The sequence below is a fragment of the Lutra lutra genome, chromosome 4 (assembly GCF_902655055.1).
Source record: "Lutra lutra chromosome 4, mLutLut1.2, whole genome shotgun sequence".
In the NCBI taxonomy this organism is placed as follows: domain Eukaryota; kingdom Metazoa; phylum Chordata; class Mammalia; order Carnivora; family Mustelidae; genus Lutra; species Lutra lutra.
In genome coordinates, this window is record NC_062281.1 from 24461611 (window position 1) to 24484168 (window position 22558).

The 22558-nt window shown below is 38.7% G+C and overlaps 1 long non-coding RNA gene across 2 annotated transcripts in view; it reads left to right on the plus strand.

Annotated features, from left to right (window-relative positions):
- LOC125098105 (uncharacterized) overlaps positions 1-22558 on the plus strand; it is a 231376-nt gene that overhangs the window by 153033 nt on the left and 55785 nt on the right. Inside the window, exon 3 of one of the 2 annotated variants that reach the window (XR_007126721.1) lies at positions 21705-21796. The exons of the other annotated variant lie outside the window; for it this stretch is intronic. This is a non-coding gene — a long non-coding RNA (uncharacterized LOC125098105). Of the gene's footprint in view, positions 1-21704; positions 21797-22558 lie in introns of those variants that run through there. 2 annotated transcript variants of the gene reach the window in all.

Below are 22558 nucleotides of genomic sequence, written 5' to 3' on the forward strand. Positions count from 1 at the left end.
ATGAAATTTCCTTGGCTGTAAGGAACAGAATGAGCAATGGGAAAACAAAACTAAAATTAACTAAAATTAAAGGAGTCATGAATCTGACAAAGATCTTGGAAAATAAATATTATGGCTTCTTTTGGGCGTGGATGTTATCTTATCTGATCTTTGGGTCCTCCGTGCCTGGCATATGGTAGTAACAACCGGTGTTTATTGAATGTTACCACGTGCCACTGGCTTCTACATGCTTTATTTATTGAGGTTAATTCATTTCGTTCTCACCTCAGTGTGAGGGTCCAGTCTTACTGCTTGAGATTAAGAAAACTGAGGCATAGAGAGGTTAAGTACCTTGCCCGTGGTCAGACGGTTAGAGTCAGAGCCGCAGTTAAGCCCCAAGCAGTGTGGCTCTAAACCTTTGCCGCCTAGAGAATCAGAGCTTGCTGAATTGAGTAATGTGTACCCTCTTGCCTCTGGCTGCCTGGCATAATTATTATTCCAATTTTATAGTTGAGGTCCAGAGGCCTGTTCGAGACTGACCGAGGTCAGACCCTAAGTGACAGAGCTGGTATTTAACTTCGGCTTTTTCGATGCCTTGTCTTAACGCTTTTGCCAGTTTGCCATGATTGCCTCTGTGTCTGATTTCAGGTCTGGAGATTCCCTTTTGCCTTGAGTTTTGTTTGTACCTCCAGCCTGTGTACCGCCTGCTCAGTAATGATCTAATACTTACTGTGTGGGCTTCAGAGTTTATTTGATTTGGAGCAACCTAAACGGCCTGTTGGCAAGGGCTAAATATAAGATTGTGAAGATGGGGACAAGGATGCATATTTCTGGCCAGAGGAGATCTTGTAGGCTATTGTAAAACACTGCAAATTATTGGCAACAGTTGCTGTAACTAAAATGAATTCTCTAATTCTGAATGTTTGTGGTATGTAATGTAAATTCATACGAAGAGAAGGAATTCAGAATTAAAGCAATGAAGAGCAATGTTTCTAATGCACTGCAGCAGTTTAGAAAAATGGGGTTTTAGTTTGAAAAACGAATTAGTTTCTTAAGAGCCTTACCTTGACAATCACACGTCAGAGACGTTGTCTTGCACAACACGTGCACCTTGCAGTGTTCAGAATAGGCTACTTTTGTTGTCAGCACCCTAGTTTCCTTGCAACATCCTGTGTTGTGACTGGGCAATCCATTTTGCTGCACTGATTTGACTGAGAGAGAAACCACAGTATGGTGTGGTTTAAATGACTCATTCAGTTTCGGAAAAGTGGTCTGTGTGAGAGCCAGGATTAGGATTTGAACCTTCCATCTTGAATACCATGCTTTGTGTTAAACCACACGGTGTTCCAATATATCATTTGGCCCATTTAAACCACATGGATAATTCATTTTTCAACACCTTGGTTACATGTCATCTTAGCTGTCACTTCCATTAGCTGCTTACACACCTGCATGCCGATCACACCGGCCCCCTTTCCTGCCTGCTCTGACATCATGAGTGGTGCTCATTAAGCAGTAGAATACGGTTAAAATCACCACCACCTTCTTTGTCCTGCCCTTCTGTTTTTTACTTCTGGTTTCTGTTCTTAACGGAATTCAGTATCACTTCAGTTACATAATGCCTATGGAGGGGGACTCTCACTGTTCCATTTTGTTTCTTGTAGACTTTGAGAGACTTTTCCTACAGGACAATAGTGCTTTCGCATTTATGTTGGATGGGAGCTCTGGAGATGTTAGGAGACTTTTTATAACCATCTTGTTGAAGTAGCATGATGGGAGCCTGGGGTGAGACCCAGAGTACAAACCTCTTGTGGCCGGTCATCTGTTTTCAGGTTAGGGTCACCACCAGCACATTCTCAGGCAGGGGAGAAATAAGGAATTGCATTTCCCAAGTCCCTGTTCTCCATATGGTTCCAGTTTAGGGTCTGCCAACGAGAAACATTCACATGAGATTTGGAAGACGGAAGACAAGGAAAAATGGAATAGAGGAGAGGCTGACCTTGGGTTCATACATTTGTGCACTCAGTGGATATTTATGAAGATCCTACGTGTGGCAGGCATTGGCGCACTTTCTAGGGATATAGCTCCTGTTCTCCTAGTTTATATTCTGTGAGTGGGTGAAGAGATTAAAGAAAAACAAACAAAAAGAAAATATAAATATGTACTTCAGACCATGATCAGTATTATGAAAACAAAACACAAAATAAGATAGACTGATCTTTTAGAGAGGGGGTAGAAAATTAATAATTTTTGTTGTGGTATGTAATGTATGTGGTATGTAATGTAAATTCTGTTTAGTTGCTATTGTGTCATAGCTATCAGTGATTTCTTTAAATATCCTATGTTCACACACAATGTGCAGTTGCTGAACACTCGCTGTGGTGATCAATGTGGTGTCTTGATCTGTGTGTGGTTTGAGATGTCGTTTGGCTCCTGAAAGTCTGTCATATTCTCCATTTCCATGAAACCTGTTGGATCAGGAAACACATGGAATTTTAAGGGAGCCACAGTGACTTACTAATGGGAACTAGGACTGTGTTCCCCAGATTGCTATAAATTTTATATGGGATTTACTAGCATGCTGTCCCCAGGTCAGCTTACTCTTATACTCCATGGGCTTTCATAGGACTATGGCATAATAAAGCCTATGTGACTCTATCCGGAGAACACCCTGGATTGATTCAGATAGGGGAGATTTGGCTCAAGGTTTCTCTGTCCATCTCCTTAGGAAGTGGTGAGTAAATGCGGGGACTTAACTTCTACAGGTAGGATTGAGTATCTCTCCTTTGGAGATTGACTTTGATTTGTGGTGATGTCATAGAGTGTGTCCTAAGGGCGTCAAGCTGTAATTGTCCTCCTTCAGAATGGACTGTTGTGCCCCTATCCTTCAAGTAAAGGGGAACTGCGTAATACCCTGTGTTTATTTGACTTATGATTTATTTCTTTAGAAAGGATTATGCCCTTTGTTAGAACATTCTTTTCACTGGGGATGGAGATTTAAGGAATTGAGAGGCTTTGGTCTTAGGAAGCTACTTTTCCTGTTAATTTTGCTTATTTCTAGAATCTTTTTATTAAAAAAAAATCCTTATGACTTTTATGGCTTTTGAGACTTCTCATAAAAATCCTTTTTTTCCTTCTCTCATTTCTACTGTTCTTCACCATACTTTCCCTATCTTTCACATCAAATCAGGTTTAGGTGCTTCACTGTGCTGGGAAAATACTCATTTTCTTTCCAGTTTAGACTTGAGAAATAGTAGCAAAGGGGTCTGGGTTCTAGTCTAGATTCTACATTTGATTACTTTGTTCACCTGGGGCCAGACACTTACCTCAGATAAGGGGATCTGGCTCTCACGGTCGTATTTGTAAAGTACTTTTATTAGAACCGCAGTTATTAAATTGTGGTCCCAGGACCCTTTTATACTCCCAAAGTTCTCAGGGCCCTGTAGAGCTTTGTGTTGTTATTGTTGTTGTTGTTGGTGGTGGTGTTGGTGGTGGTGTGGCAATCGGTCTATGTTGTGAACCAGTTGTTAAATACCCTTGTAGTTAAACCACTGATAGCATGAAATTAACCATGAGGGAATGATTGTTTGTTTGTTTGTTCTTAAAGATTTTATTTATTTATTTATTTGTCAGAGAGAGAGAGCGAGCGAGCGAGCATAAGCAGGGGATACTGCAGCAGAGAGAGAAGCAGGCTTCCTGCTGAGCAAGGAGACGGATGTGGGACTGAGCCAAAGGCAGATGCTTAACCAACTGAGCCACCCAGGCATCCCTCTGGAAGGAATACTTACATCATGGAACTTGGCAGATGCTTCCAATAGGGGGTGTGTGTGTGTGTGTGTGTGTGTGAGCTTGTTTATCAGCATACGGCTGGCTTACCAGAGAAGAAACTGAAATTGAGAAATTAAAACATTTCTATTTATTAAATAATTTAAAAATAAAACAGGCCCAGTATATATTACTATAAATAAAATATTTTCTTTTTTTAAGATGTTATTTATTTATGTGACAGAGAGAGAGAGAGGGAGAGAGAGAGAGAGACCACAAGCAGGGGGAGCAGCAGAGGCAGAGGGAGAGAGAGAAACAGACTTCCTGCTGAGCAGGGAACCTGATGCAGGACTCGATCCCACGACCCTGAGATCAGGACCTGAGCCTAAGGCTGCTGCTTAACCCCCTGTACCATCCAGGAGCTCCTAAATAAAACCTTTTTATAAAAAGTACACTTTTAGGAAATAAATTAAGAAGAATGGCTTTTCCAAATGTCTTTGGTGTCTGGTTTAATAGAAGGCAGCAACAGTGTTATGTAGACAACTCTACTCAGTGAGTTGTGATATTACATGTCATGCAACCTTTGGAAAACTTCATTGTCCTTTTGAGGAAATTAAGTTAAGAAAGACAAACAATATCTTAGTATGAATATAAAAATAGTTTAACCTAACTGAAGAGGTCTCAGGGTACCCAGGGTCTTCAGACCATACTTTGAGGACTGCTATGTCAGAGATCCTCTGGAGTCGTTTCCATCTCAGAAAAAAAAATCAGTACTTCAGAACTCCTTTTCCATATATAATTTTGGGTGATATGATTTAAGTTGGGACAAAGCCTCTTGACAGTTGATTAGTAGTTTTGAATTGTGAAGCCCACATTAAAAATAAGTGGGTTATCTCTACCACCGTTCACTATTGTACCTGAACAGAAATTGCCTTTACACCCTTCTAGATTCTTCTCCTTTTTTCCTTACTATTTTCCTATCTGTCAAGCCCACCTACCAGGCAAGGTGAGCAAGAGGTTAGCATCTTCAAGGCGTCAAAAGTGTGTATCCACTGCAGGAGAGTTTTGAAATACTGGGAAATGAGAAGCCAGTTAGAGCAACTTCATAATGGTGATGGTGCAGCTAGAAAGGTAGACCAGGATGAACACCTCCGTCCTTGAGACCAGAAAGGTGTGCTGAGTGTGTGCAAGTGTGACAAACAGCTATTCTTTTCAGCACATAGAGACTCAGCTGTCTGTTATCTTTGAGTTAAAAAAAAACAAAAACAAAAACACCCCAAAAAACCGTGAACTGTGACCTGGAGTAGAGTTGGCAAATTTATTTTGTAAAGGGCGGGATAGTAAATATTTTTTTGCTTTGTGGACCATACAGTCTCTGCCGCAACTACAGCTCTGTTGTAGCTTGAAAGCAGGCATAGACCTCATGTAACTGAATGGTAGCCACTGTGTTCCAATGAAACGATGTTTGGGGACCTCCGCCTAGGTGACAAAACAAACTGGCTTTGTCTGCTTGTAAAAATTCCTCTCTCACTTGGGCATGACTTGGTTGCTAGCATCTCCAAAACTTCTGTGCTGCTTACACCTTTCTATCGAGCCATAAATGCTAGATTTTCAAAGTTGTCTGGCTAGCTGGGAGAAGTCTAATGAGATAGTTAATCGAAGTAACAGCAGTATGGCACTTGCTCTATGCCAGATACTGCTCTAAGTACTTGATGTGATTTAATCCTCACAGCAGCCCTGTAATGAAGCATGATTATTATTATTCTCATTTTATTTCCCAGGAAAGGGATGCGTGGAAAGACAAAGCAATTGGCTCAAGTTTATTCAGCAAGTACATGATAGAGCCAGGATTTAGACCCAGGCGATGTGTCCTGTGTCGTACCATCCTTGACATGTGTAGGTATTAGGTTCTGCGCATGTGCACACATTTGGAGGTCATTTAGGTCTGAGGACTAATTATGTTGAGGCTCAGCATCAGTTTAAATTTAAAAGTGAGTATAAGGCTTTCTCAGAGCTATCTGATAAATCTTTATAGAAAGTTCAGAAATTTTCTGAAAGTCAAACACTAGTCACAGAAAGCTTATGAAGAAGGCACATTAGGGAGAAAAATAAGCTTATAACAGCAATATTAGTATTAAAAGTGGAAAAAAAAGTAAACATATTGGAGGATGGCAAATGGTACATTTTCAGAAATGGATACAACTGGACAAAGAGGAATAATAAATGTGAAAAGAAAGGTAAAGTGAATGCACAGATTATATTTAAACAAATATTTAGAGTATTAAGTGAATCATTCTTTAAATAATATATGAATGAGATAGTCCCAATGTAGCATTTTAGTAGAAGTTGTGTATGTTCTTAAACGATACAAAGCTGTGTTTAAACAAATTAAATTATTTGGAATTGAGTTTTGAGGCAAAATAAACCAGAAAAACAAAGTAAAACAAAAAGTAGAACATAAAGATTCTTATATCCTTCCATGGATGAACTTTCTGGACTTTTATTTTTAACCAGTTGCTCATGTGAACCAGGGTTCTCCAAAGTACAGTTTTTCTTCAGATGATCCACTGTAGGACAGAAAGAATATGCCAGAACTCTCGTGTCTGTTTTTCTCTTTCTCGTAGAATAATCTAAATTATGCAATCCAGGCCTAGAATGCCAGTTCAGTGTTGGTTGAAGATGGGATTCATTCTGTCCTGTTCCTCTGTCACTTCAAAGGGTTCTTCTTTATTTGCAGAGTTAAAGGCAATTCAAATCCACCTTCTAGCCATCAAGGAAAGGGGATCTGAGGTACAGTCAGGTAGTGTCCTATTTTACTTAACCTCACCTCCCGTTTGCCAGAATCCATTCCCCAGGGCCCTACGCAGCTGCAAGGGAGGCTGAGGAATGTGAACATTCGCTCTGAGTCTTGGTGCTCAGCTAACGTTTGGTGACACTCTTTTACCATAGAGAATAGATGTTGATGGCACCTAGCTGGGCTCGGATAATATTTAAAAGCATCCACAGACTTAAATATCAGTTCTGCATTTTTCTTTTATAAAAGAGGAGAATCCCAAACTTAGTAAGCTTTCTGTGATGACTAACAGCTTGTGAGAGTGCTACATTACCAGTTACAAGTATCAGTACCTATGCGGCATTTCCCTTTAAGGTAATGATGAGAAAGGATTTTTAAAAATACATGTGCTATGGAGAGTACTTTGCAAAAGCATGCTTGGAATTGTTTGGATTTTGTTATTAAATAGTATCCAAGTGAGGCTCCTTATTTAAAAAAAAACTCTCCTATTACACAGTAAAAAGTTGTAAAGAAATTTTTAAAATCTTAAAAACTTCTGAAGTTTTAATAAATTTTAAATCAATTTATTAAAAATAGAAAAAATGGAGCACATGTGAATAATTTGGAATTAATTTTTCATGAGTATGTGAAAAGAGCTTTATCAGCCCAATTAAAACTTGAAACCTTTGAATATCCATGGATGGAATGAAAGATGGCTGACACTGTACTTCTTTCATTGGTATGTGCAAACTCTCTGAGAACATTTCCTTTTAAGCTATGACAAACTTTATAATTAGATACCAGGAACTGTGAAGTTATTATATTTATTGGGGCACTGTTTTTTACCATTAATTTTGTACAGACTTTGTATCCTTATCTGTAGCACTGTTAATATTGTATCATAAACAAATGTAACAAAATCAAGTATTTACAAATACTGTTCATTTAATATTTACTTCCTTTTTATTTAATATATATTTTTGTGCATTCTTTATAATATAGTTAACGGTATTGCTTTATATGTCTATACAGCATAAACCAACAAATATATGAAGAATGCATTTACATGAATTTTAGTCAGGTAGCACAGAAGCAAAAACCTTTGGAGAGCAGTGGTTTCCAAAAGGTTGTATTTACTCTGTAAGGATGTAGCTCTTTTTAAAGTGTGGACTTACGAGAAATATGCTCTGCTAATATTTAATGTATGGACTGACTCTGACACACTCACATGTTCTGCATGCCAGAAGCCCCGAGGTATCCACATGAGTCTTCAGGTTAGAAACAAGGATTTAGATGCTTTATGGAGGTTATTTAAATGTGTAGTGAGCATCCTGAGGGACTAGGAACACCAGTTTCTGAGACCTACAGTCTCAGATGCTAGCAAACTATTGCATATCCATGTCAAGTGCTGTCGCTAGCAACTCGCTAGATGGGAACACACACCCTATCCTCTTTTGCCCACATCCCTACCTATCTTGTTGTCAACTTGCCTAACCCTTGAGTCTAAAATTCTGAGTCCTGATAGCAGGGTTATCAAGGCCATGTGAAGACAGGGTTATGCTTAATTCTAGTCACCCTACAGGAACAGAAGGAAATATTTTGTAAATGCAGTTAGTGTATGTGTGAAGGATTTATAGCTTAGGAATTAAGAAAATTGTGCAGCAAAGAAGCTCCATGGGTTTGGAGCCCAGAGAAATGTGCATCTGTGTGTATGTGTGTTTATGTATGTGTATTTGTATAAAAATAAATGCAAATAAGTCAATCAGAGAAAGACAATTATCAAATGATCTCCCTGACATGAAGAAGTTGAGAGTCAACGTGGGGGTTTTGGAGGGTAAGAAAGGAATAAATGAAACAAGATGGGATTGGGAGGGAGACAAAACATAAGAGACTCTTAATCTCACAAACTGAGGGCTGCCCGTATGAGGGGCATAGGGAGAGGGTGGTTGGGTTATGGACATTGGGGAAGGTATGTGCTATGGTGAGTGCTGTGAAGTGTGTAAAACTGGAGAGTCACAGACCTGTACCCCTGGGGCTAACAATACATTATATGTTAATAAAAAATAAAAAATTTTTAAAAATGCAGTGTTGCTTTGTTATGTCTATAAAGTTACCATTTTCTTGGCCATAGGATGGATTACTTGTCAAGCCCTTAGAACTTGCTCTTTGTGCCACCAGGAGATATCATGCCTTCCTAAAGTGATTTTTCTACATTAACTTTTAGTTTAAAATTTTCTGGCTTATTTTTGCATCATGACAGTTATTTTTCAACCTCAATTGACTTTAACTGAAAATCACACAATGGAACTTGGAACTTTTCTCATCGATGTCTGCCATCTTCTTCCACCTTGTAGGGAACAGTGGTGCTTAGCGTCAGAGTGCTTAAAACCCATGTAAAGCTCAAACTGTTTGAGATTTTACTTATAAATACCTAGTAACTGGATCTCATTAAAAATTTTAATTCCCGGGGCGCCTGGGTGGCTCAGTGGGTTAAGCCGCTGCCTTCGGCTCAGGTCATGATCCCAAGTCCTGGGTTCAAGCTCCGCATCGGGCTTTCTGCTCAGCAGGGAGCCTGCTTCCTCCTCTCTCTCTGCCTGCCTCTCTGCCTGCTTGTGATTTCTCTCTGTCAAATAAATAAATAAAATCTTAAAAAAAGAATTTTAATTCCCTATTATTTTTGTCCATTGTTCCTGGCCCACTTCTCTCATATTTCATTCTTTATGATAGGATTTAATCATTGCGGTTTTAGTCTACCCTCTTTTAGGGTGAACCATATTCCCTTAGTAGCCAATTGTCTATTGGCTTGATAGTTTGCATCTGTGATGTCATGGTACTTTGTTCCTCATTCTCAAATTGCCCTTTGTTCCGTCTGGAGATTCTCAAAGGAATTGTCAAGGCTTTAGCAGTATAATCATGTGCTTCAGCCCTGCTTTGACTTCCACTTGCCCATATCTTTTATCACTGCCCACCATGAAAAGCCCAACGTTTCCAAAACTTAAAAAACAAAACAAAACAAAACAAAGCAGGGCACCATATCAAGAAGGGGAAGGGGCATCCCTTCTTCTTTGTGTTTTAAATTATCTTCAGATGCCAGAAGCAGCTCTCTGTCATGTCATAAAGTTCCTAAATAGTTCTATCCATTTCTCCATTTTTCCCAGATTTATGCTTAATTCAAAGGACTGGGGTATAAAGATGCTGTTCTCCCCTTAATTCTTCTTCAATGATTTCTTCCTTCTCTCACACATGTGCACCCACCTCAACATTCTGCATTCTCCCTTACAAAAATAAAGCTTCCCTGCTTAGAAATGAAGATACCTTACCATGGGATTTAGGTGAAATTATTTGGGGGTAGTTTTCACATCTATGGTTAGGGATAGACTATACACTACATGGCAGAAATTAGTTAAATACATTCTCTTGTAATAGTTTAAGCGAGTGTTCAGCTCATTTGCCATCTCAGTAGCCTCTCTGCAGTGCTTCCATTTGTCAATATTTTTCTCAAAATGGGACATTTATAAACTGAGCCTAATGTACCAGATGTGACCTGATTAGGTCATTGTACAGTAGTGTAGTTAATGCCGTTCCTCAAAATCAAATCTAATCGAAGTCGTTTTCTCCTTACAGATCTTGTCTGATTCCCTTTCTCGGTCTTTGATAATCATGCTCAATTTATAGATGGCCTTACCCTGACTCATTCCAATTTCCTTCCATACAGCTGATGCACAGACCTCTCAGAATTCTCTGTCATTTCCCAGTCTTTCCTGTGAATACAAAATTCTCTTTTCCTAGAATGTTCATCTTCTCTTCTCTGCCTGAGAAAAATGTTCCTTATGGTCCAAACATTTTTTCTGTTGTCCGGATTAGATGACCCTTCCTCCTTAGTCCTTTCTAAATCATAGTCCTTATCACCTTTCTTTGGTAATTATCTTTTAAGTCTGCATCACCCCAACTGTAAGCATTTCCACATACTGAGGGCAGAAAACACAGATTATTTATCTCTATTTCACCAGCTTTGATTGTCTGCCTTACAAAAGCAGTTCAAAAGTTTTTCACTCAGTTAGTGAATTATTATGGCATTAACTTACGTTAACTATTTAATTACAACAATTGGTTTATTTTTATGCTACTATAACATGCTGGGTGGCTTATACTTATTTTTAAATCCTTGAATTACTGAACTTTCTGACTACATTAATCAGTGAAATACCCATGTTGATGTTGCTCCCACATCAGCCCATTTTGGCAGAAATGGCTGATGGTTTATATTTTCCTATTTCTTTTTTGTCTAATCATCTGCTATTTGTACTATAATCACCATTATCTTCTAAAGATAAGAAAACTGAAGTCCACAAAATGTAAGTGATTGCTCAAGTTATCACAGCTAGTTAGTGGTAGAGCTGGCATCAAAACCCAAGTCATCTCTATTTTTGCTCCTTCTTTTTAATGTGCATTATTCATTCCACTTTCTATTATTATTTCTAATTCATCTTTCATAATCATGCTTTCGGCCTCTTTTTACTTTTTTTTTACTGCATCTTTTCATAGCTGCAGGATGGTTTCTGTTAACTGCACAGGGTTGAGAGCTAAATTGCCAAGGTTCCTAAGACTAGCTTTGTATCTTCTTCGTTTGCTGACTTTTTGAGCAAACTTTTTGAGCCTCCTTTTCCTTTTTTACGGAATGGGTTTAGCAGTAGTACTGATCTCATAAACGATTGTGAATATTCAGAGATTTAATGTAGATAGGGCACTTTGAGCACTATCTGTGTAAGCACTACCTGTGTTTGCTGTTGTTATGAAAATCATCCACTATTCTATGCTCTCCTACCCTCCAGGTCACCACCTGTATGGCTTGGACTGTAGGGCTGTCATCATATGCCCAACAGTTGGCCAAATTAACACGGATATGATATTATTAACTCAATCATAGATTTCGTTGGGATTTGACCAGATTTTCTGCTGAAATCCCTTTTCTCTTCCAGGATTTAGTCCAGAATACTACATGGTACTTAGCATTCTCTCTCTCTCTCTCTTTCTCTCTCTCTCTCTCCCTCCCTCCCTCTCCCCCCATCCTCTAATGGTCCTTTCAAAATGGGCATTTGTGTTGGACTTGAGAGGGCTAATCGGGGCGATTTTGTCCAGAGGACAGAGGCACCATTACCTCTTTCATGACCAGGATGCTGTACTTCAAGCACACATAATCACCCCAGTCTCCTGATGAGACCAAAGTGAGCAGACAGAGGAGATAATGGTTTCCTGACTTGAGAGTTGCACTTGCAGCAGTTTGGGAGCACATGGGAATAAATAGAGGGTAGGGAATGGAGCTGCTGATCAGAAAGTCCTGGCAGGCTTGTGGGATTTGGTCCAGGCAGATGGCTTGTGAGAGAGTAAATGTGGAAGTCTTCCAATCTCTTCTTACTCGAGAGAAAGTTTTTAGAGAGAGACATTTATTCATGTATTCAAATATTTATTGAGCACTTACTATTGTTAGACATTATTCTTGGTGGTAGATTATTGTTTGGAATCTATAAAAACAGTTTATTCTTGCTCAAATTAACTCCATCCAGCAATGTAAGCAGGCAAACAAATTTTAACTTTTTTTAAGATTCTTTTTTTTTTTTTTAAAGAGTATGTGGAGGTGAGGGACAAAGGGAAGGGGAGAGAGTCTTAAACAGGCTGAATGACTGGTGCAGAGCAGGCTCTAGGGTTCCATCTCATGACCCTAAGATCATGACCTGAGCCAAAATGAAGGGTAGGAAACTTAACTGACTGAGCCACCCAGGCACCCCTAAATTTTAACCTTTGAAATTATATGTAAGGGGATCAGAATTTGCACCCCAAATACATCTCTTTGGCATAAAGATTATTTTATAAAGCCTGGTTGTTTTTAAAAAACAGACAAGGAAAAACTCTGAAAACCACCCTCTAGTAAGAAGAAATTTACATTTAAAAGGGAAATTTCCATTTTTAAGGGTGTCTCTCCCTCTATACATTGGACAAGAGGATGATTGAAATCTCTAGAAGCACTTACCAGTGGAGAAACCCACTGACTTAAATCTGCATAACAAACTTGTTTTTGTTCACTGTGCTTTTCCTGGTAACTTTCCCATAACTGACATCCCTTCCCTTAACATCTTGTATTGTTAGCTGGAGATGGCTTTAAACTGGTGGTTTGGGACATTTGGGGCAGTTACTCAGTTTTCCTGGTTATCTCTGCTGTATACAGGAGGTTTTTTTCTCTCTCCTTAATCTTTTATTTATAGGGGTGTCAGCCAAAAACCTGAAAGGGTAGAGGGAAAATTACTTTTCCTCTTCTATAGTATCATTCCTTCTTCTTCTTCTTCTTCTTCTTTTTTTTTTTTTTAGATTTATTTATTTATTTATTGGACAAGGAGACACAGTGAGAGAGGGAACACAAGCAGAGGGAGTGGGAGCAGGAGAAGCAGGCTTCCCACCTAGCAGGGAGCCCGGTGTGGGGCTGGATGTGGGGGTGCCCCTATAGTATCATTTCTTGACAGTAAATTAATTGAGGACAATAGCTGTACCTTATTTTTTTTTTTGCACCATTTGATTCATATTTATTGGCTTATTTAATTACATAATAATTTCATATTGTTAACAGTAGTAACTGTTGGGTCCATAATTAAAGGAGCGAGACTGATACAAAGCGAAGGTCAAGCAAAGCTTTATTTCGCGCCAAGCATCGAGAATCAAACTGACCAGCCAGGGCCATCTCTTACAAAGAGGCGACCTCTCTCTGCCTTATAGACTAGCTTTTAAGCGCAAAGGTCATGTGGTTGGGCCTGGCCACACACAGGTGGCCAATGAGATTGTAACACACAGAGAAAGCTACACAGTCATGCTAGGTCACACATAAATGACCAATTGAATCAATTGAATTACAATTTACCCTCTAGTAGATATTTGAACTAGCCTATCACCTTGGTCAGAATTGGCACCCAAAAGGTGCCCGAAGGGCGGGGCCTATACTCCTTGGTAGCTAGAGAGACAGTATGTGCCCCCACTGATTGGATACCTCCACCTGGCCTGACCCACCCTTGTATTTGGGCTTTGTTACCTGGGACTGGTTTTCAGGACTTGTTTTTAAGTAAGTCCCCTAGGGGGAAGGGGGCAGGGACAGTTTAAGTTTTACTGTATAAACAACAAAATCACTGTTTAGCCAGATGGAATCGCTCTGGCTATATAGGCCCTTATAATAACGTCATAAAAATTAGGTATATTTAAACATATTTACCATGTGTAAGGAACTATGTTAAGTCCATGTATGTTATCAAATTAAATATTCATCAAGCCCTCCAAAATGGGTTTGTCTTTCACTTTTAGAGGTGAATAAACACACTTGTAGAGGCTGGGAGAACTTCCTCATCATCCCAAGACTATTATGGCAGAGCTGGGATTGAATACCACTTGTTCTGAAGATCTCCATCTCAAGACTGAATTGCCTTGTTCTGTGAAATCAGAATTTGGGGAGACTTTGCAAAGCATGTAGGTCTCATGAGAGTAAAGAGCAGAGACTTACTGTTCAGGTCTAAGTTTGAATCTGCTCATTTATAAGGAGAGCATGAAAAATGAAATGCAGTTTTGTTTATATGGTTGAGAGTGAGATGTTATTGAAGGATTAAGGGAATCTGAGGAAAGGGCTATAAAATAAAGTTTAGGGGAGAGAGTGGATTTTCTAAAGAAAAAATAAATTGATCAGAAGCAAAGTCAGTAAATCTTAAGGCTTTTCTGCAGTGGTAAGTAATGAAAAACAAAACACAAAGCCAAGAAACAGAACAGGCCTGGGGAGAGGACTTAAGTAGGTGCGGCTCTGCTTCCTTTGTGGGGTCTCACTGATGCCTTCCTTTTGCAAGGGCCATGTCTACCTCTGCAAGAGATTTCGCAACTCCCCATGGAGGTCATGGATGGACCATGGGCAAACCATCAGAGATGCCAGGCTAAGTCTGTTGCTTTATTGGCCTGCTGCCTGGGCTGAAGATTTTACTTTTGTATTCAGTAGTTAGACTAAACGGGTTATGACATATAACCTCATTAGCCTGTGCTATCACTCAGTATCCCATCAGGTCTCCAAAAGCACATTTCCAACATGTCCTCTTAGAATGGTAGGGTTAATCTCTGATCAGTATCAACCTTGATCAATATCACCTAAATCAATTATCACCCTTGTATCTGATGAGGGAGGGACTATCACACCGCCTTTTTTTTTTTTTAAGATAATCTAATCTTTCTCTCTTTTTCCCCTGCCCATCTCTGTGCCTTTATTACACAGACAACAGCTATTTTGAAAGGAATTCAAGGAGTAATTATAGTAACACCCAAACTATGTTACCATTTGGCTTTTTTGGGAAGGGTACTGGTGGTGGTGAATGACTAAATTTTAAGGATTCCTCAAGATCAAATTAGAATTTGGTCCTCAAAAAAACCTGTAAATCCAGTTTGAGAGTGGAATGACTATAGTTGGAATAACTTCAGATGCTGTCTGGTTGAACTGCCTTTCATTTTGTGAACAAAAAGATTAACTGCTTTTCCTAAGGCACAAAACTGGCTCTGGGCACAGCTGTGACTGAAACCCAGATCACCTTATTTTCAAACTGGTGTTTTTTTTCCTATGACAGCACTTAAAGAGAATAAGGGGGAAAAAATCAAGAAATCCACTTAGAATGAGTTTAATTTTTTTTTCCATATTTGGCTGGAACCAAAGTAAATAGTTTGTGAAAATTTTAAAATAATTTCTAGAGACTTATGTTGGTTAAACACCAACATTTTCCACTCTTCTTGAGAGCTTTTTAGAGGTTTGGTTGGTAGCATTTGATCGGCAGTTTTAAGATCAGGGAGAAATTTCGATAAGTAAGTCATTTCTGTGACTAAGTCAAGTACTCTGCTGAGAAGAAGTATTGTATCCTGGTTATTATTTTCCCATAATGACTATGGCAGTTCAAGAAAAGTAAAAAGTAAAGAAGCTATAGCCTAATAGAATAACAGGTATCAGCACAGAAATATCTGTTTCAGGTTCCTGCTTAAGCGGTCAGCTAGGAACATGAGCCAAATATTGGCACAGTGGTTGGTAGACCACCACCAGTAATACATTACTAAAAGATTGTCAGAGAGAAATAGGTCAAAGCCTCATCTTGTTTCTCATTTTGTGCCCGAGGCATTCAACCCTTTCAGAGATATATCTGCCATTATGATTTTGTTACAAGCTGTGGTGGTTCTCCTTATTAGTGACAAAAGCAACGGGAAGGGATTGTGTTCTCACCTGCCATTTCACTTCTTAAAGCTTGTTCTTATACAATATCTATGAATGTATATAAATTAAAGAATTGTGCTATCTACAGTTGAATTCTTTATTTCTAATCATGTTTGGGAGGAAAGCAAAGTTTTTGGAAATTCTTTTTATGGGAGAAGACAAAGCATAGACACATTTAGACTGGTGAGATTCATTTTCTAAGTACTTTGACTCTGTAAAATGAGGACATGAGACTAGATTTTCTTACAGATATTTTCCAGTATACAAGGCACAAGATTTACAACATATGTATATCGCTATTTCCTCTCTTCTCAGTGATGAAATGGATAGACCTTGAAAATTTATGAGGGAAGGGTGGAACTATGTAGACACAGACATTTTCTTTTTCTGTTTCTTTTACACACATACCCTTGCCCAAGTTCAAACAGCCATAGGCAGAGGTGAGAATAAAATACCCGACTTTAAAATCTATGGCTTATATTATGTGGAAGATCAATAGAAAGGCATGAAAAATAGGTAGGAAGAATCAGAGTTCAAGTGACATCACCTTTATTCTCAAGGCTTCATTTTATTGCTCTTTGTTGGCAAGTACTACCAAGCTTCTCTCGTTTCGTCTTTTTCTCTTTTATTTACCTTTTTCCAAAGGCATTCTTAGATGTTTTCATAGTCCATCTCTCTGATTCCAAAAGAGGATAAACACACAAGATGAATTCCATCTGTATTTCCTATTTTCTTCTTTTATTCTCTTCAAAGATTTCAGAGAAGAAACACAATAAAGTGGAAAGGACATAGGTTTTGGCTTATTACTATACTTGGTTTGTAATTTGAGAATGATAAGACATCTCCTAGGAATAGTATGAAGATTCAGTTATGTAGCCCATTTGAAGCCTGTAGTACAGGAAGACTAGTATCTACTTAATCAAAAAGAGCAATGTTCTTCTTCCCCCAGTGCTGTCGAAATATGGAATGGGGAACACTTGTGAGGAAAGGGGATGTGATTGTCTAGCGTCTGTAGTCCTCTGAATGTCATTTTACCTTCCCAATAGGTCTTGACCCTAACAAAGAGGAGATTCTCTGAAGGGAGATAAAGGCATCAACCCTGTACAGGGTCCTGCTATGAGCAACCTGAGCTCTGCTGTCAGCCAGTGCAGATGAAATTGATGGGCTTGGTTTCAGGCCAGTGCCAGCCCACATGGTATCATCAACTCTGTTTTCACACATCACTCAGTTTCTGTCTGTTACCATCAAAGATACTCAGTACCCTTTTTGTTAACCAACAGAGGTTGTTTACCACCAAGTCCAAACTAGTACTTAAAGGCTTCAGGGGCAAGTTAAAAGCTTAAGAAGTAGTGTTATTGGAGATCCAGATGCCACCAGATACATTCATTTTTTGGTTCCTTCCTACACTGACTAATCATCTCTTTATTCACCCAACATTTTTTTTTTAAAGATTTTATTTATTTATTTGACAGAGAGAGATCACAAGTAGACAGAGAGGCAGGCAGAGAGATAGAGAGAGAGAGGGAAGCAGGCTCCCTGCCGAGCAGAGAGCCCGACGCGGGACTCGATCCCAGGACCCTGAGATCATGACCTGAGCCGAAGGCAGTGGCTTAACCCACTGAGCCACCCAGGCGCCCTATTCACCCAACATTTATTGAATATTATGGTGAAGGAAGCGCAGTGGTAGAAATACAACAAATAACGATAACAATAACGATAGCTGACACTAATTGGGTACTCCCCATGCCAGGCATTTTATATTTTAAGTACTTTATATATCTTGATCATTTAGTTCTTTGGAGTAAATACTGTTATCGTCATCCCATTTAGAAATGAAGACACTGAGATCACACAGCTTATAAGCAATGGGGTGGGGTGTGAGGATGAAAGGGACACCAACTCTGTCCCCACAGAGAGTTCATATCTTAGCAGGGAAAATGAGGGGAATAATGAAATAAATAGTGGTTATTACACTATAACACCATCCCTTTCCTCTTCCATGGGAGGGATTAACTCTGGAGACATTAAAAACAAGGTATCCAATTTGAGTTCCATCTCTAAAGATGATAAAAATAAATCACCTGGTAGACAAAACAGAGAGGAGCATCCAGACTGAAGTGCTAGCAGAGATAGTCATGGGCATTTTTGGGAGGACCAGGAAAATGCAAGTAGTTATAGTTAAATTGTAAGGAGAGATTGAAGCTAGAAAATCCAAAGTATGCTGATCATTAAAGATCTTTTTCTTTTTCAGTGTGGTTCTAATTTTTTTAATTGAAATATGATTAATATACAGTGCTATATTGGTTTCAGGTGCACAATATAGTGATACAGCAATTCTATACACGTCTCAGTTCTTTTAAGAAAGTGTACTTTTAATCCCCTTCACCTGTTTCACCATACCCCTGCTGACCTCCCTCTGGCAACCACCACAGTTTGTTCTCTGTATTTAAGAGTCTGTTTTTGGTTTGTCTCTTTGTTTGTTCATTGGTTTTATTTCTTAAATTCCACTTATGAGTGAAATAATATGGTATTTGTCTTTCTCTGACTGACTTATTTCATTTATTATTACATCTTTCAGGTCTAGCCATGTTGTTGCAAATAGCAAGATTTTTATTCTTTTTTATGGTTGAGTAATATTCCATTACATGAATAAATACACACACACACACACACCATATGTCATTTTTATCCATTCATCTATAGATGGAAACCTGGGTTGCTTCCATATCTTGGCAATTATAAATAATCCTCCAATAAATACAGAGGTACATATATTCTTTCAAATTACTGTTTTCATTTCTTTGAATAAATACCCAGGAGAAGAGTCACAAAAGTTCTTGAACCTTTTTTTTTTTTTTTTAAAGATTTTATTTATTTATTTGACAGAGATCACAAGCAGGCAGAGAAACAGGCAGAGAGAGAGGAGGAAGCAGGCTCCCTGCTGAGCAGAGAGCCCGATGCGGGGCTCGATCCCAGGACTCTGAGATCATGACCTGAGCCGAAGGCAGCGGCTTAACCCACTGAGCCACCCAGGCGCCCCAGTTCTTGAACCTTTTAAGTGTTTGGATTTTTATTCTTTGGGAAAAGAATAAGATCTTTGGGGGGTTATAACCAGAGAAGTGACATGACACAATTTAAATTGGGTTATAAGAAAAGAGGATGAGGATGGGGGAGTCTTGCATTAATCTTGGTAAGAGATAATTAGGAACAGGTTGGTGGTTGTTGAGTTAAGAACGGAGAGGAAGGGGCAAATTTTTACTGACATTTAAGAGTTTAAATCTCCTGAACTTGGTTTAGTGGGAGGAAAGATTGAAGCTGGATTGCAGAGAGGAGCAGAGTCAAGAGACTAAGAGGAAAAAGTCCTGGCTGTATTTGATTTTGTGTTCTAATTGTTGAGACTCAGCTGCACCCCTGCCTTTGTGGATTGGTTTTATCAATTCCCTTCTTCTTCTAAGTGAGTTTGAATTGAGTTTTTGGCATTTGCTGCAAAAAAGTGTTTTTTACTAATATACCCAAGAACCACAAACCTTTAAGTTTTAGGAAGTTAGAAGAGACAGTTCAGTACAAAGGCTGACCTCCTAGGGATGTGGATCATGAAAGTTTATTTTCAGCTGAACAGATCATTCAACTTCAAAGCATACAAACATTATGCCCTTTTATATCTCTTGATATTGTATGGGACTAGAGATGCTGGTCCTTAATCAGAGCTTGTTCCTTTGCATAGAAGAAATGTGAAAAACAGAGAGGTTCCAGAAGAATTTCTCTTCAATTCACTACTGTAACTTGAGGTGCTGTGATTGATGCTGTAGTGAACTAGATTAAAAGGTGGGCGAAATTTGTGACATATTGAAGGAATTGAAATCATTTAGCATGGAGAAAGGAAGGCTAGAGCACAAAATTGCTGTCTTGAATTATTTGAAATGTTCTGAAATGGAACTTCATGACAAATGTTTCTTTCTCTCTACTGAGGCCAGAGCAAGAGGAAATGGATTCAAGTCGAAGCCGGATCTATTTAGGTGAATTATATTAGAGAGCTTCCTGACCTTGAAGGCTATTTGGCATAGGAATGGATAGCTAAGCAGGGTCAAGGAATCCCTTTCTCCAGGGAGAGAATCAGAAGGATGAAGGGGATTTGGGGAGTCATTTAGGCAGATGAAAATTGATCTTATTCCTGAATACCAAGCCCTCTGAGGAGGAAATGTCATGCCTTCATACCAGGGTCTGACAACCTTCACTCTGCTATGTCTAACTTGCCATGGCATCTTCAAACCATTTCCTCATTTTCTCTTCCCAGCTGAGGTAGAGAAGAGTTAGTCAGGGTCTTTAAAACTGTTGGTTACCCTAAAGGTCAGTATTCAATCACCATTCACATCCTCTTTGCATGCTACATAATCCCCTTTCTGTGGCCTTTTCTCATAAACATTATTTCCTAATCCTTTAGTTGTCTTTGTGGTTCTCCTGTGAAAAGTCTCCAAGATTTCATATCTGTCTGTCGTTTAGAGCCCCAGACTGCTCACAGCAGTCTAGTAAGAATTTGCAGTGCTGAATATAGTATGCCAGTTGTTTCTGAGTTGTTACTTCTAGTCTTGTTCCTGTGACTGAACAGTATTCTTTTTTGTATTTTTTAAAGCAGTGATACCTTGCACCATACTCACTAACATTGAGCTAGCTACATTTTTTGTGCTTTCATCTGATTTTCCCTTCAGTATCTAATGTAATTACTGACATATAGTAAGTACCCAATAATAGTCTGTTGAATGAATGAATCAGTGTCCTGATGAATACATTTCAGATAGCTATTTGTGGGTTATTGAGAGGATCCAATTAGATAATTTGTGATACATTTCTTCAAACCTGAATGTACTCTTCTCTTACTGAAAAATTTGTGTATATGTAATTTGGACATATTCCTTTAATATTCTAAGCTATTGCTTATAGTATTTTTGAAGTCATTTGTTTTTGCAAGTGTGAACATTCAAGGGCCACATTTCTAGCTTGTTTATCATTGGTTACTTAAAGTTACGAATGCTAATTGCAAAAGTATATATAGAACAATATAAAAGTAATTTCTTTTCAGTGCCAGTCATCACCCAGAAGTAACTACAGTCAAACTTTTCTATTTTCCCCTCTTTTACACAAATGGTATCATTCTGTGTATACTATTTATCATCTTTCCCCCTTTCTCCATTGTGCACGATACCTTCCAGTATATGCAGAATCTGACCACCTCTAATCCTCTTGTGCCATCACCTTATCTCAGTCCACTGTCATTTCCTGTGAATTATTGTAATCACCTAATTTGTCTCCCTGCTTCAACTTTGCCTCCTGCTTCTAGGTTATTCTTCTCATAGCAAACAGAAGATCTTTTGAAAACAAGACACATTGTCATTCTCATGCTGTTAGCCCATCTCACTCAACCTTAGAGCCAAATTCTATGGACTCTTAAGAGTCCATAAGGCTCTGTGGGGCTAGGATCTCTGCTACTTCTGTGGCATTATCTTAATATCAGTATTATTACCTCCCCCGCCCCCCCCCACACATTTCCTCAATCAGCCTAGCCTCCTTGCTATCCTCATATATCCCAGGCATAATTCCCTCAAATCTATGCTCTGTTGTTTCATCTGTCCAGAATGTTTTTCCCTCAGATGTCCACAAAGCTAATTCTCTCATTGCCTTCATATCCCTGCTCTAATGTCACCTTATCAGGGAGGACTTGATTAATAGCTCCATAAACCTGCGTAGACATTAGCCCTGCTCACCCATGCTTTGGATGTGCCTGTCCATTCTGGCATAGGGTGGGCTTAGGAGATTGCACATCCTTTCCCCGTTGGAGTTAGGCAAGGGAAATAGAATGTAAATAGAAATGATGTGACTATGTATGATCCTCCATTCTCCCTCTATCCTGTGTTGACAACTTTCTAGAGACCCCATTATCAGGGATCCCTGAGTGATTACTACTTAGAGCTACACCTCTCCAAATGAACGTCACTGTACTATGGTGTGAGTGATAAGTGGTATGTACTGAAGTTTCTTACCACAGCATAACCTAACTTACCCTGGCTTATACATTGCTACCTTTTCCCCCATTTTCCTTAAGCTCTTTATGATTCTCCAAAGCACTTACTACCAGCTAACATATTTTTTTGTTTGTTTATTGTCTATGTATTCCTCCCAGAAAATAGAAACATTGTTTTGTTTTTTACTATATCTTAATACTTAGAGTACTTAGAAAAATACTGGAATATAGTAGGTGTTCAATAATCGATGATTTAAAAAATTATCTGCATAATAATAGATTATGGTGATCTTTCCATATTAGTATGTATAGACTCTACTTTATCAGGGTTTTAAAACTATGTCAATGTACAGATCATCAATTGTATCGATATATGAAAGTTATTATGGTATTAAGCTATTCTTTTTTTTCATATTAAAATATGGTATAATAAAAATTTTTTATCTATTTTTTCTGCTAGTGTTCAATATTGTATTTTTAGGATAAATACCAAAAGCAGATACCGAAGATCAAAGTGTCAGTCAGTTTTAATTTAGCATTAAAATTTTCATTTTATTGCCATATTTCCCTGGAAAGAGTCTGTGACAAGCTAGAAATATGAGTATATGAGAGTGTAAGGAGAAGCTATGGGAATAAATTACCCAGGGGAAGCAACATTTGTGGGACTTACTTTGTCAGAGGTACTTGATATTGGTAGTTGGGACTGAGCTGAAAAATATGAAGAAAATGTGTGTATTTGTGTGTGTAGGTGTTGATCCTA